Source organism: Cryptotermes secundus, unplaced genomic scaffold (assembly GCF_002891405.2).
Source record: "Cryptotermes secundus unplaced genomic scaffold, Csec_1.0 scaffold612, whole genome shotgun sequence".
NCBI lineage: Eukaryota > Metazoa > Arthropoda > Insecta > Blattodea > Kalotermitidae > Cryptotermes > Cryptotermes secundus.
In genome coordinates, this window is record NW_019729902.1 from 1,116,787 (window position 1) to 1,131,154 (window position 14,368).

At 40.8% G+C, this 14,368-nt stretch overlaps 1 protein-coding gene across 3 annotated transcripts in view; it reads left to right on the forward strand.

Annotated features, from left to right (window-relative positions):
• Positions 1-14,368, forward strand: part of LOC111865770 (sodium/potassium/calcium exchanger Nckx30C) — a 267,900-nt gene that overhangs the window by 132,300 nt on the left and 121,232 nt on the right. The gene's annotated exons all lie outside the window — the stretch shown is intronic.

Consider the following 14,368-nt stretch of genomic DNA (forward strand, 5'->3'; position numbering starts at 1 on the left):
CCAGTAGCGGTAGGATATAGAGACTGGTAGAAATCATAGAGGGAAGCACAATGGACCAATACAGGTCTAAGTGCATGGGGAAACCCACCCTCTCCAATAACTAACTAACTAACTAACTAGGGCGGCCGCACACCAACTGCGTCAAGACAAGCATCAAGACATGAGACAAAAGACACAATCTTGCTTCATTCGTGATTGGCTAGCATGAAGCTGACGTCAGCGTCGCAACCAATCTCCAGAGAAAATTCAGGTACTTACACACAAACCGCGCGCGTTCGTGTACAAAGAAAGTTGCAGCTATGAAACAAATGGCCGGAACATGCATATGAATCAGAACTCCGACTGTAAAGTGTGTGTGCAGACTTAACCTCCATAAAAGCGAATCAGTAACTGCAAGCTGTAATTGTTTTCAGCTTCCAGACTGCAGCGTCTAAAACACAAGTTGAAAAAAAACAGCTTATTTAGCAAAAATACATGTTGTTACAAGAATATTCGAATGATAAGCATACAGACATTTACGTATTTCTGCAGTAATTTCGGATACATTTATATTATATCAGCTTTAAATTGTGCGTTTTTAAACTCGTTCTGTCGATTTTTGTTGCTCACTTTATGCTTTATCTGTAAGTTTATGCATTTTTGTGTACGGTATAATATTTCACTGCTATATTCTCGTTTGTTGTATCCTGTATCATAAAGTGAACAAAAAATGAAATAAATTTAAAACGAATTACTATTTATGAGGCCTTGAGGGGAATTTGTTCCTCTTTCGGTACGAACTCATATCAAGAGCTGAGATATATTTGCGAGTGACGAAGGACATGCGGCCTTTCTGTAGCTTGCGGTGGCTTAATAATTGGGTTAAAGATCATTCAGCTGCACACAGGAGAGAAGCAAAATAAAACCTATAAATATACTTCTAATTAATACAATTATTATAGGCACATTCATATAATATCTTGCCTACAGAATGGTGCAGTTCTATCAACATAATTCGGTTGGTATGGAATTAGTTGTTGATATTGCTTTCACACAAGCTGTTATAATGAACTAAGCACATCTTCTAGAATTTTGTAAGGTTATATACCCCACATGCTGAACACTGGCGGAGCGGTCTAAGGCATTAACTGTCTTCGCTCGCTCGAACTGTGGGATCGTGGGTTCGAATCTAACTCAAAGTTATTAATGTCCGTGTATGCGTTTTTTCTGTATCTGAGATGCTGTGTGTTTAGGTAGTGGCCCTGCGGCGGGCTGATCACTCGTCAAAGGAGTCCTACCGTCTGTGCAAAGAAGAATACGAAACTGAAAAAGAGGCCAGGGCCTAATAAAGGGCTGTAGAGCCATTGATGAATGAATGAATGTATGAATACAACCCACATATTGACTATACCGCCGGGATTTGGTCCTTCTAGAATTAGGTCACGGTATTTCTCTTACATCATATGTAATGGATATATCAGTTGGCAGAATACATCGTTGTAGGCAGGTTAAATTGGTGGCTGGGAACGAGAACGGCGAAGACTTATAAACGATCTTCTCTTCCTCACGCACACGCACACGCATAAGCACACGCAAACGCAAACACGCAAACACACAAACACACACACAGATATATATATATAATATGCACGAGTAAGACACAGAAGGAGAACCGGTTTCGTGGGAACCTCACAGATGGAACACGTCACACGGCTGAACATTGCTTGTCTTTTACATCATTCCAGTCTCCTTCAGTCTCAGCGTCCTCAAGTGTGCAGAAGTCAGATCGGTACATGCTGATACGGAGCCCTGCGATCGATAACCAGCAGCAGTCGTGAACTATAAATGAAGAGAATGTCAGAGCGAGACAACTTAGTTGTTGTTTCTTGAGTTACTTCTAGCAGATTGTTTTTAAATAACATTTAAATTAGGCCACATCCACTGGATTTCACGTACTTCTCGACTCTGGTACATTAGAGTTACCCATCGATTTGATTCCATTTAACCCGAACAACTGAGAAAATATCTGTAATAAAATAAATCTATATGTCAAGGCCAAACACGAATGCCAAGAAATAAATTTGTTTCACTTATGGCAGTCATGAGCAATTGTTTTCCTGAAAAGATGGAAGCCAAATAATTCAAGCTTGTAACTCGATACTGACTGAAAACTTTCGACTTGGCTACCAGATGACGACATTGCTTGTAAGACGAGCTCTGTTTTGAGCTTCTCTTCCTCTGATGGATATGCTGAGTCTAACTTCCTCCAGATGTAACGATTCATCGTTCACTCATTCACAACTGTCTACGCTTTCAACTCCACTATAATGAAGTGTACATGGGAAGAATTTCGTGTTAATGTAAACAGTATTATCAAACATAAAGATGTATAAATACTCGTAGTGAAATACAGTAGCGTACATTTTATAAATCTAGATCAATAATTATACTTCAAGAATTTGATTATAATAATGATGATGATGATGTACTTATGTGTTACAAAGGCCGCACCATAGCTCAAGTGGTTAGTCGCTGGCTTCCCACCGCAGTGGCCCGGGTTCGTTCCCGGGTCTGGTCAAATGGGATTTGTGGTGGACAAAGTGGCGCTGGGGCAGGTTTTCTCCGAGTACTTAGGTTTCCCCTGCCAATCTTCATTCCAACAATTATTCTACAATCACCCTCACCTATCATCTGGGGCTGGTACAATAGGCCAGAAGTGGCCGCAGTACAAGGGACTTTGTCCCATCCCACTAGCAATAAAATAATAATAATATGTGTTATAAATCCATATGCGAACCTTCAGCAGGATTGAATAAGGAAAAACATTAATATTTCAATTAAGGTCTAAAAGTTTGTGACGATGGTACGTTTCTACAAGTGTTATGTTCGTGGACATTATCCATCGTCCTGTCTATTTTATAAAACAACCGTCCTGCTTATTTTTCAAAATATAACGTTTCGAAGACTGGATTCTGTGTCCGTCTTCAGGTAAAAGCTACCCAGTTGAGTCAAGTAGATTGAGTTAGTCCCTATGTGCGTCTGGAGATAAGGCCATTAAAGGGTATGATCTTCTGGGGCTTAAAGTCGTATAATTCATTAGAAATCAACAGACGTTTCGAAGTGAATTATCGCCTCCATCTTCAGGACCCAAGAATAAACCAAATAATAAGTACGATCGTTGTACCGAAATAGGCTAATTAGAGAAATGAAATACCTATAAGTATTGTGTGTTTATTTTGTTAAAACTTATAATGAAATTGTTTTTAGATTTTACTTACATACACACTGTCGTTTCTTACCTTGTTGAGTACAAAATCTAAATAAATTCTGACCTTCTTCAGGAGATATTTCTTCACGCTGTTGCCTGATAATGTGCAAAACATAGACTTAAAATTCAAATTATTTAATTACGACATCCGACATACGGAAGCGGGAAAGTATTTCTGAAAACACCTGTAAATTAACAATTTCGCTTATTTTAAAAAGAATCAATGAGACGGGCTTGTTTAAAGTTTGAGTCAGAATGTCAGTGAAGTTTCACTTCAGCCGCTAAATGAAATACAATATAGTTCAGTATGTGCCTCGCGGAATTCGACCTGATAATCGATGCCGACCCAATATTTCTGCCCAGGATGGCGGGCCTTGATTGTTTTAATCGTTTTTGTTTATTTCATATGACGTCATTGGTTCCTACAGTGTGTTTTACAACATTAGAATTTATTTAATAATTCGGAAGACCACTTGGAGGTCTAATGTTCAGAATTTATTTATATAAAATTGAGAACTGCAGAGATGGTTGTTTAAGAAAGCCGTTCCATTCATATTGTCACGTGTCCGGGGCTCCGTGACAAATAATTGTGGGTTCCGGAGTAGACGAAGCTGCTTATTGGATAACTCGTTTAAAGTTACAGCTACTGTCGCTCTGACGTAACGTCTTCCAGACGATGCGACCTGACTAGTCCGTCATCCCTGATTTGGTCTTCTCTTTGGACTGCTCTCCGCTTCGGTCTTCTCTGATCTACTCTGTTCTGTGTTCCGTTTTGTCTCTTACCTTCCACAGTCGGACGGAATAGAAGACACCTTCTTGAAGGGTATTCGTTCATCGGGAACTGCAGTAATTCTGGCTTTCATTCCAGTGGTATCGTCTGCCAATGTACGCGTTATAGAGTTTACGTATTTACAATCGCCGCCTAGGCATCGAGGTATTCACTGTTCCTACTTGTATGGGAAACATTACTACTGAGCCGTTGTCTAGTAATGGACGCCCGCTCAGATATTCTGGCTTTTAGGCAGCGCGCCACAATATTATTTGTTAAACTAGGATTTAGGTACAAATTTCAGGTAATACTGCGTGACTAACATCCCAATGCAATAAAGCAGAACCGAGGCAGTAAGCAGACACACGCTCCTGAGAGTCCTGACCAATGTTTTGATTCTGAATGCAGCGTCGGAACCTGTATAAGGCAGACCTTCAGCAATATTTACCTGCTTGAACTTCAGCGAAATGGAAGCAGAGGAGAGGATAGGATCAATATTGGGATGGACAAGTAAAAGGCATGGGAAGGAAATGCCCAGAAAGGAGGGAAGGAAGAAAAGATGCCAAAGAGTTTAAGGGAAAAAATGAAAGGCGGTGAAATTATTGTTCTAACGTACAGGAGAAGGAAGAATAGGATGAAACAGAAGTACGAAAACAAGGAATAACTCTAGGAAGGGGTACAGATAAAGGAAAATAAAGTTTTTGAGAGACAGAACGTCGGTTAACACAATATCTATATGGCACCACATCCCAGAAGACGGCATTCTTCAATTCAAACATAATTCTTCTTTTTAAACTGCTTACCTTGTTTTGCGAGGAAAATTACTTTTATGATATCATTTGTGTGTGTTTGTTTTCGCAAATAACATTTGCACCAAGTGCCGGATTCTCACGAAATGTGGTATGATTACGTCATTAGAGTTTATCCAACATTTGTACATTTTGAGTTTCCATCTATCAATAATCCTGGCAGGACGGCCGTACAAAATTTTGAGTAGGTAGGCGCACTAGTACAACTGTTAGTGTACTCAGGTCGGATCCTGTCAATTAGTGCCGTAATTCATTCATTCATCAGTAATCTGTCAGACGACAGGTCCACAGTCTCTTCCAAAACAGTTCCTCCACTTAATGCGATCTAGAGCTTTCGCCTTCAAATGAGAATATCCTCTTCTGTCCCCAAGGTCATCCAGCATCTTCTTACGTCTTCTGGTTCGCATACAAGGTGTCTCTGTTTTTGGAAAGAGACTATCCAGGAAAAATGATAATGTAGTAGTTTTTCCATTTGCTTTCCACATCGCAGTACAACAGCCGTTCAAACCACTCTGGTCACGCCTGTTGCTATACGAACTTGAACCATCTGGAGCATCATTTGCTCTGTGCTTCAAGTCGCTGCTGATGACGCTGCTTCCGGCATCAGTTTTTGGTGTCTCTCTTCGTCTGATGCCTACCCTTTGAACTGTCCAGCAAGGGAGGCCCTGCCAGTAGCTACGCTACCGCTGGTATAGCTCTCAGGGTCCTTGGCATACTCAAACCCCCCTCACCACGATAAGGTAAAAGCCGTAATATAGAGAAGAAAATAGAGCTTTTGTAGAATGTGAACCAGCGAGATATCGGCCACGCGAAATCTATATTCAGCTCTCCATTACAATAACTAATGAATTATAGAAGCTAGATAAGAATATAACATATAAAAGTGACATAAAATTCTCTATGCAGAAACTTCTGTAACTTAATAATTAAAATTACGGCAACGATTCGAATATTCTATGTTATATCAGGCAAGTAGTGAGCCGAGATAGCGCAGTCGGTATAGCGACTAGCTACTGGTTGGACGACCGAGGAGTCGGAGTTCGAGTCCCCATGGGATCAAGATTTTTCATTTTTCTATGTAGTTCAGATCGGCTCTGAGGTCCACCAAACCTCCTATAAAATAGATACCGGGGCTCTTTCCCCGGGGATAGAGAGACAGGGGCTTGAAGCTGACCACTCACCTTCAACTAGTGCTGAGGTCAAGAAAACGCGGATATATACATCCACTCCACCATACGCCTTCATGGCGTAGTGATTATTTAATTAAGCACAGGGACAACTTTACCTTTATATCAGGCAAATATAAGTATACGGGATACGTAGCTTTGAAAAATATGCATAAATGTTGATCATGACAGCGTTTCATTGTTAATTTCAAGTTCCAACTAATTTCACCAGGTGAGGTGAAATATTTCAAGGAAATTATCTGTCCTCAGAGTACGTCTGGTGTCTAGACAAACATGACTCTGTAATGGGAATTACATTTTGTGTCTGTTTAGTACTTTATACCATCAAATAAACTGCACAAAATACTGGAATATGTTGATCCATTTGTACCATTAGAAGCACATAGCAAACAATATTATGGAAGCACCCACATAAAACGCCTTATATTGCCGCCTGAAAGTACGTTTCGCCTGCGTGCAAACAGCTACTGTTAAATTATAATGTTACAGCCCTGTCGAGGATTTTAGCGGAACTGTCCTATGTGGGTGAATTCGAATAAGCATTAACGATTATAGCCTTTACGGGTTGCTTCAGTGTTACAACAAAAATTGATCTTATCAGTATTGTTACGAATGCTGGGTTCTTCCTCCACGGCTACCCCCTTGTGCTACTCCTGCACTATGCTACAAACTGGAAGGTCGCGGGTTCAAATCCCAATGAGGTCATTGGCATTTTCAATGGACTTATTCCTTCCAGCCACACTATGACCCTGGGGTCGACTCAGCCTCTAATAGAAATGAGGTACTGGAATTTTCCTGTGGGTTGAAGGGCGGCCGGCGCGTAAGGCTGACAACATTACCTCTATCTATGAGAAGACTGTCTAGAATATGTGGGAGCCTCGACGTCTCATAACCCTATAGGCTTTCACTGTCTGTTACAAGGACAGCTTTATACGTATTTTTACCTTTTTATATGTGGGAGCATAGGCAACGTTAATAATATCCTAGAACACATAGAATGAGGGGAAAAACAACGTAGCCTGGACAGCTGCATCTGATAAATAACCCCAAACTTCTCATGACCGATACGCACATGGATTCCTACAGATCACATTTATAATCGTTATATTAATGCAACTCCACCAGATAACAGAACACTCCCCTACGGCCAAGCTCACACAACAGAACACAGAGTTTCCATCTCTCCACCAGCGAAAATCAAACATACTCGTGAGTAACATGTCAGTATAAGCACATTTGTACATAGAAGAATATTCTAAAACTGAATGCAGTAATGTTACACACATAAGATGCCCAACAAAAAGAACAAAAAATAAAGTTAAGCAACAATGACAACAACAACAAAATACCTCCACAATAAAGAACCGAATAGTAACGTAAGACGCAAAATTTTTATTTCAGTAAAATTCATTTTACTTATAATTTTAATCTAATTTTAACTATATTGGTCAACGGCTCAATAAACAGCTTCCCTCTTAAGCCCGTAAGAGCAATGGGGAATCCATTGCTAGCCAATATGTCGGTAAACACGCCTGGTCAACAATAGAAAATATTCATCGCTGGGCGACGTTACATGGTTATAGTGTTCTCAATGTATTTTCTGTGCGTGATCCACGCCGAACTTTTGTAGTGGACGACGAAGGTCCTTTGCAGTCAGTCATAAATCGAGAAGCAGAATGAACAGAGGCTTAGGAGGTCAAGGAAAAAGGGTTTGACTGAAGATTGATTGTGAGGTACTGTAATTGTTTATAATTGTAAAGGAGTGCCAATAAACCTAATCACTATATTTAGAACCCATTATTAGTGACGCTAACACCATACACGTGAAAATATTAATAACTTCTACAAAGCTACGAGAATGTACACTGTACCAGTTTGCATATTACATGGACATACCTGATGATAATCGCATGAAGACTGAAACATGTACTGAAGTGAGTAACAACATTATAAACGAAGAAATAAAATCACTCAGTCTGTACATCAGGAAAGTAGTGCTGCATAGAGGAGGATGGAAACGCAATGGTGCTTGAACTCTTGTCTCTTTCGTGAAGGGTACTTGTGTGAAGAACAAACGCACTGGGAATCCTTGCAGCATGAAGAGTATATTGCAAATAAAACACACCTTTAGGTTCGGGTAAAGGGTACTAAACCGGAAAAAAATTCTCAATAAGCGGCGCGTTGGGTGTAGAGCATCCCGTGTGAACGTAGCAGAAGCTATGTTGGTGGAGCAGACAGCCATGCAGCTCCTGGAGTATAGAGACAACCTTAGTGAGGGTGTTCTAGGGAAGCGTAAACTGGTCCAGAGTGCTCAGAAAGGACGTCAGGTTAGGCTACAATGAAGCCAGATGCTTGCAGGTTGGAACTAAGAGCGAGCATGGAAATAAAAGGAATCCACTCACAAGGCATATTTGAAGAACCCCGTAAAGGTGACTTAATCAACAAGGAATACATCAATTTGTATGGACGTCCGCTATGCTCTTCATGCGTAGCTCTCTCTCTCTCTTTTCTCGTGAATCTCATTTTTTTACGTACAGGACATTAGATTTAGGCTGGTACAATATTTTATATCGTGTCAATTTGAGTTCGTTTCGAAAATGTGTTTCGGGGCTGAATTCTTGTTTCTATTTGATGGATTTACTTTTGCCTTTGCCTCTTTTCTTAATTTTAGGTTTTTAGAGATATTTTCGCAATTTTTTTAAAAAATTTCTTTGTGTCTCTTATTGACAAACCTGGTCGTAAATTCCGATAATTAGTGACTGAAATTAGCTTTTTCTAACCGAACCAAAGTTTAGGTGTTTCCCCACTTTTTCACCTGAGGACAGAAACAAGTCCAGGTTCTGAGACGTCGTGTCCTTTTAAGAAAAGATGACGAGAAAGGCAAAAAATCATTTTCTGGGGGCTCCTACAGTTTTCCTCCGTACGGCGAAGAGTAAGATGACTGTAAATTAAGAGTAGATATAGAAAGAACCGCCGCTTATATCGACAACTGGTCCCAGGTTTCCGTCGTTGCAAGACAGAACGGGATATATTCATGAAGCGTCAGAAATGCTAATGTCTCTATGTTTAAAAAAGCAAAACCCCGAAGCATTCATTTAGAACTCGGAGCTCTCAAAAACCTACCAACTACTGGGATGCCATCTGTTGCCGAAGTGAACATATGGTGTCACGTGTACTTTGATTAATTTCGTGTTCGCACTGAACAGAAGTGCTGAATGCTGTGTATGAGGAGGTCAGTGCAGTAGCAAACACGGAAACACGATTTATGGTTCCAGAAACGTGCCCTCAAATAACAGGCATAATTAATCCATATCGGTGCCGAAGTTAAGCATTACGTAAATATGCTCATGACGACACCATGAGGTTCTACTGGTCTACCAATGGCTTCATTTAATATATCTTGCTACCGAGATTAGGTAGTATAGTTATTTGTATGTCGAAAATAACTTTATGCGGAAGCAATGTGGAGCCGACAGTGTGGATGCATACATCATTAAACTACCCTCTTATTCTCTTGCACCCTTATGCATTTGCAGTAATTGCAAATACGAATAAATATCTTCAATTATTTCATCATCCATTTGTGCTAACTCTTGACATAGAACATGAGAAATAACAATCCGCAATGCAAAACATACACGGGAGTTACGAAGCTAGAAGTTTCATGGCTACATTATATCACTCTTTCATTCTATCAGATCTTTAAGACAATACAATTATGCATACCCATAGTGAAATTTTAATATTTATATTACATAAACATATTACAAATTCTTATATATTTAGCTGAGCCGGGGTAGCGTAATCGGTATAGCGACTGGATACGGGCTGGACGTCAAAGGGGTTGGAGTTCGAGTCCCGGTAGGGTCAAGAAATTTCTCTTCACCACTTCGTCCACACCAGCCCTGGGGTCCACCCAACCTCCTGACCAACGGATACCGGGGGCTCTTTCCCCGGGGGTAAAGCAGCAGGGGCGTGAAGCTGACCACTCACCTCCAGCTAATGCCGAGATCAAGAAAATGTGGATCTATACATCCACTCCCCCCGGTCCGCGCCATAGCTCAAGCGGTTAGTCGCTGGCTTCCCACCGAGGCGGTCCGGGTTCGATCCCGGGTCTGGTCAAGTGGGATTTGTGGCGGACAAAGTGGCGCTGGTGCAGGTTTTCTCCTAGCACTTCCCCTGCTAATCTTCATTCCACCAATTGCTACACAATCACCCTCACCTATCATCTGGGGCTGGTACAATACACCAGAAGTGGCCGCAGTATAAGGGACTTACTCCCACCCCACTAGCATTAAAAAAATACACTCCCCCATACGCTTTCATTGCGTAGTGCTTAATTAGTTGAGTACAGGGACAACTTTACCTTTATACGTGTATATTTAGACTCACAACCTAGCGCTGCACCCATTTGGCAGATTATTGTACTAAAACTTTTGGAGGATAATCATGTTTACTGCGGAATGCTACACGGTGTGTCTATCGTATTTCGTTATGCATAGTATTTCTATATATAAGTATAATTAAAATATAAACCGTATATGGTAACTTTGTTTGTATATGAACATAGGAGTTCAGATTCTTACAGAGATGATTATGAAGAATTCTATCTTCTGGGATATAGCGCCGTATATTTCTTTGAAAATCAACTGATGTCTCGGAGGAAAATGTCGCCATGTCAACACTGCAGATGGAGGCAACAATTCCTCTGAAATTTCAACTGATTTTATGCTGACTACACGGCGTTATATCGCAGAAGGTGCGACTCCTTACATACTGACCTCTTATGTGATGATCATTTTCCTGAGAAAATTGTAAATTCAATTTAGTTTCTTCTGAATTTGTGGTCATATTGGTGTAACAGAAATGTAAATAAAATTGTACACATTTCAGTGTAGAATATGCGTATCAAATTTGATCTGAATCCGTTCAGTGTTGTATGCAAAATGCCCACTTAGGAATAAGCAAAAGGTCAGACGCGACCTCACTTCTGTGTTTCCACGTCATACATTTTGTGCCAATAACGTATGAGGAAAAATTTCCGTGCTTCCGTTTAAATGAAGCAATATGCAGGAAGAGGGTCGCATCGCCAAAGCTAGACACGAAATGGGAAACCTTTTTAAATACTGTCACGCTTCAGTGACTAGTCAAGGGACTTTTATTTGTAATTGTATCTACTGGACTGTTTGAAACTCGTTAATTCAAAGAATTATAGAGCTATAGTTAATTCACGCAATTTACAATTCATTACAGCACACACTAATTTTTCTGTCTTCATCAGTCGTTGCCTGGCAATGGATGCCAACAACGTCCTTTTCTTCGGGGCTCATCGGCTCCTATTCTCGCTGGCTTGTAACTCCACAATTCCTCATGGCGGCAACTGCTCATCGGTTGAAGAAGTTGTTTAATTCGTTCTCACTGACTTTGCGAAGGATCAAACGGAAAACATCGTTTTCAACAGTTCTATATTGTGGCGTTACTTCTTCGTTGCCTCTGAAACGTTTATCGGCCGTTCCCCAGTAACTTTCGTCTATTCTGGGTCCATTATTCCGGTTTTTCAGTTCCATGCCACAATACGAGGAGAGTAACAGTCGAGCATTTACAATTTCTGCTCCGTGTTCGAGAGATTCCGGTTTCGAGCATCCTAAGAAATTCACAGTTCTCTTCTGTCCTTGCTAGAAAATTCTGGGCTTTAGGTCATGACGGTCTCCATCCTCATCTTTATAATTAAATTAGCATTATCCTGTCACTCAGTGATGTCTAACCTACATAATGCTTTGTTACATAATTTGACAAATTGTTTTTGTGTGGAATAGCTATGTGAAGGAACTGAGCCGCTAGGAAAAAGGAGGCCGTGTCAGCCAGTCAGAAAAAATGCACCATGTGTAATAAGAATGCGATGATGGTGAAAAGTGAGTGACGATTTATGACTGAGAGAAGACAAGGCGGAAGTAAAGAGATTAAGGTGATGAATCGAATGGAGGAAGTCTTTGACAGAATCACAATAAATGCAAATCCTGTGTCCTCATTGTTTTGACAGGAAGCAAAAAGTTTTTACGATAATTTTTCAAATGTAAGACAGTCTTTGTTATTCTTAATGAATTAATCAGGTATGAGTAAATTTATGGTTCAGTTTATAGCAGTTGTAAGGTACTTGAGTTGCGTTCATGAGGTACCCAGTTCAAAGCTCGACTGTTCCGTATGTTCTATTTCCAGTATTACTTTTCAGTTAATTCGCACTACTTCGTTACCTGATATTGTACTTACCGGAAGTCACGGTGTAGTGGTTAGTACTCCTGCTTCCGGTTTTGGAGGCCTCGGACTCCAGTCTTTGCTCGGAGATCGGCAATCTTGACTAACGCTTTTTCTTTTAAAGCTTCCAGGAAATTTCTGGGACAATAATCCACGCTACTCACATTCATTTCTCTGAATAAGGCATTAATCAATTTTACATGATTATTATATTCGACCGTCGCCTCAATCTTTAGGACCGAAAAATAAACCGAGCAAGAAGCCGGCATAAAAACAGATGACAAAGAAAGCTCTCATGGTTTTTACTTTCACGTTGGTCGGTCGGTTGGTCTGGCAGCTTGCCTCGTTTTATATCCTTGACACGGACCGTACAAGGAAACACTGCTTCCAACAATTCTTCTATTGTTGGGCGACGTCACTATCCGCGCGGACAGCATATAAACACCATTCCTCTGTTGTGTGTGCAGTCTTTGTTACACTGATGAGTTGTGCCGTAACCGAGTAACGGATTGTAATGTCACAATACTGATCCGAATGCCTGTAACACAGGAATGTACTTCCGGGAATTTCTCTAAGAGAAACTCAACATTTCGTCGCTTCTTGTTTGGCATCTGTTCACTTCATTGTCGTCGTAAATTAAACATAACAGACATTCATTCTATACAGAGAATGGACAATGCTCAAAGATACTGACATATAACTTGAAAACAATTTATCTTTCTATAGTTCAAATGTCAGCGAAATACAGTTCTTGATTGAAGTAGTACCTAAATCATTTAGAAGACATTTGTTCTCGAATGACAGACTCGTCCATCACGCTCAGTAAAGCCCCACAACTCTTAGTTCTTCTTACAAGACACGGGACACGTCTGTGTTGTTACATACATGCAGATTGCTGCTTTCTGTATCGGGGGAGGAAGACAGGCTAGACAGGTCGTGATACACCACGAACACGTATTCGCTACTCCATTCGTGCACAATATAAAAAGTACTAAGCTTTCATTTGCATTTAAATTGGGCGAAAAGTTCAGAATTGTGCTCACATTTTAGGTAGGTATTGGTCGATAGGATGAGGCGTGCTCTGATATTCTCCCTTCAGTTCCTTTCCCGAAATGAGCCAGCTGATGCACCTGTGTTATTATCAAACGACAATTCCTGAAATTGTAAATGGTTTCATATAGAGAAATCCTTCCTCAGAAGCTCATAGTTGCTTAGACGGCCAAGAAAAAAAACTCCATGGTTTTAGTCCGCAAGTGAACTATACCGACAGAGCGACCGTCGCTTACCGGCGAAGTTAGTGCCAACTTTAGCGGATAGAGGGTGTCACATGGTCAGCGCAACTGATTCTCACGGCCGTTAATTTCGATTTTCTAGACCGGAGTCGCTATTTCTATTGAAGTAGCTCCTCAATTACCCCGTTCCAGACCCACTGTTTCTAAGAAAATCTGGTAGCGCCAGGAATCGAATCCGGACCTCCGGATCTGAAGCCAGGAACTCTGACCACTAGACCACAGAGGTGTTCGATGGTCAAGAAACTCCATACTATTTTATCTAATATTATCTTCAGAAGAAACTCAGGTCAGACTTCGTCCTGAGCCAGCTGAATCCATTCCCCATCCTACATCTTGTTTACTTAACCTCTCTGCTGATATTGTTGTTCCATTTACCTGTATGTTTTTCAAGTCGTATCCTTCTCCAGCATTTTCCCAACGGAAATTTTGTATGCATTACTCATATTCGACATACGAGCTACATGTCCCGTGTTGTGCCCTGATAAGGGGCACGGACTGTACTCACCCCCTATCGGACGTCCGTGGATATCTCTTAACCTACGTTGTGGAAAGCATGCTTCACTGGGAGGGTCACAAAAACTCGAGTTGTCCAAACAACACAAAAAATGAAATATATATAATAAAATGAAAACACTTATACACCTCTACCGTCTAAAAACACTATAAACCGCCAAAATAATGTAACCCAAAAGTTCTACTAAGCCATCAGTGACCCGACCACAGACAAGTACTCACCCGCGCTAAACATGAAGCACAGGAAGAACAATGGCGCCATCCCAAGGTCTTCCGCAGGCACACTTTGCTCTACTCGT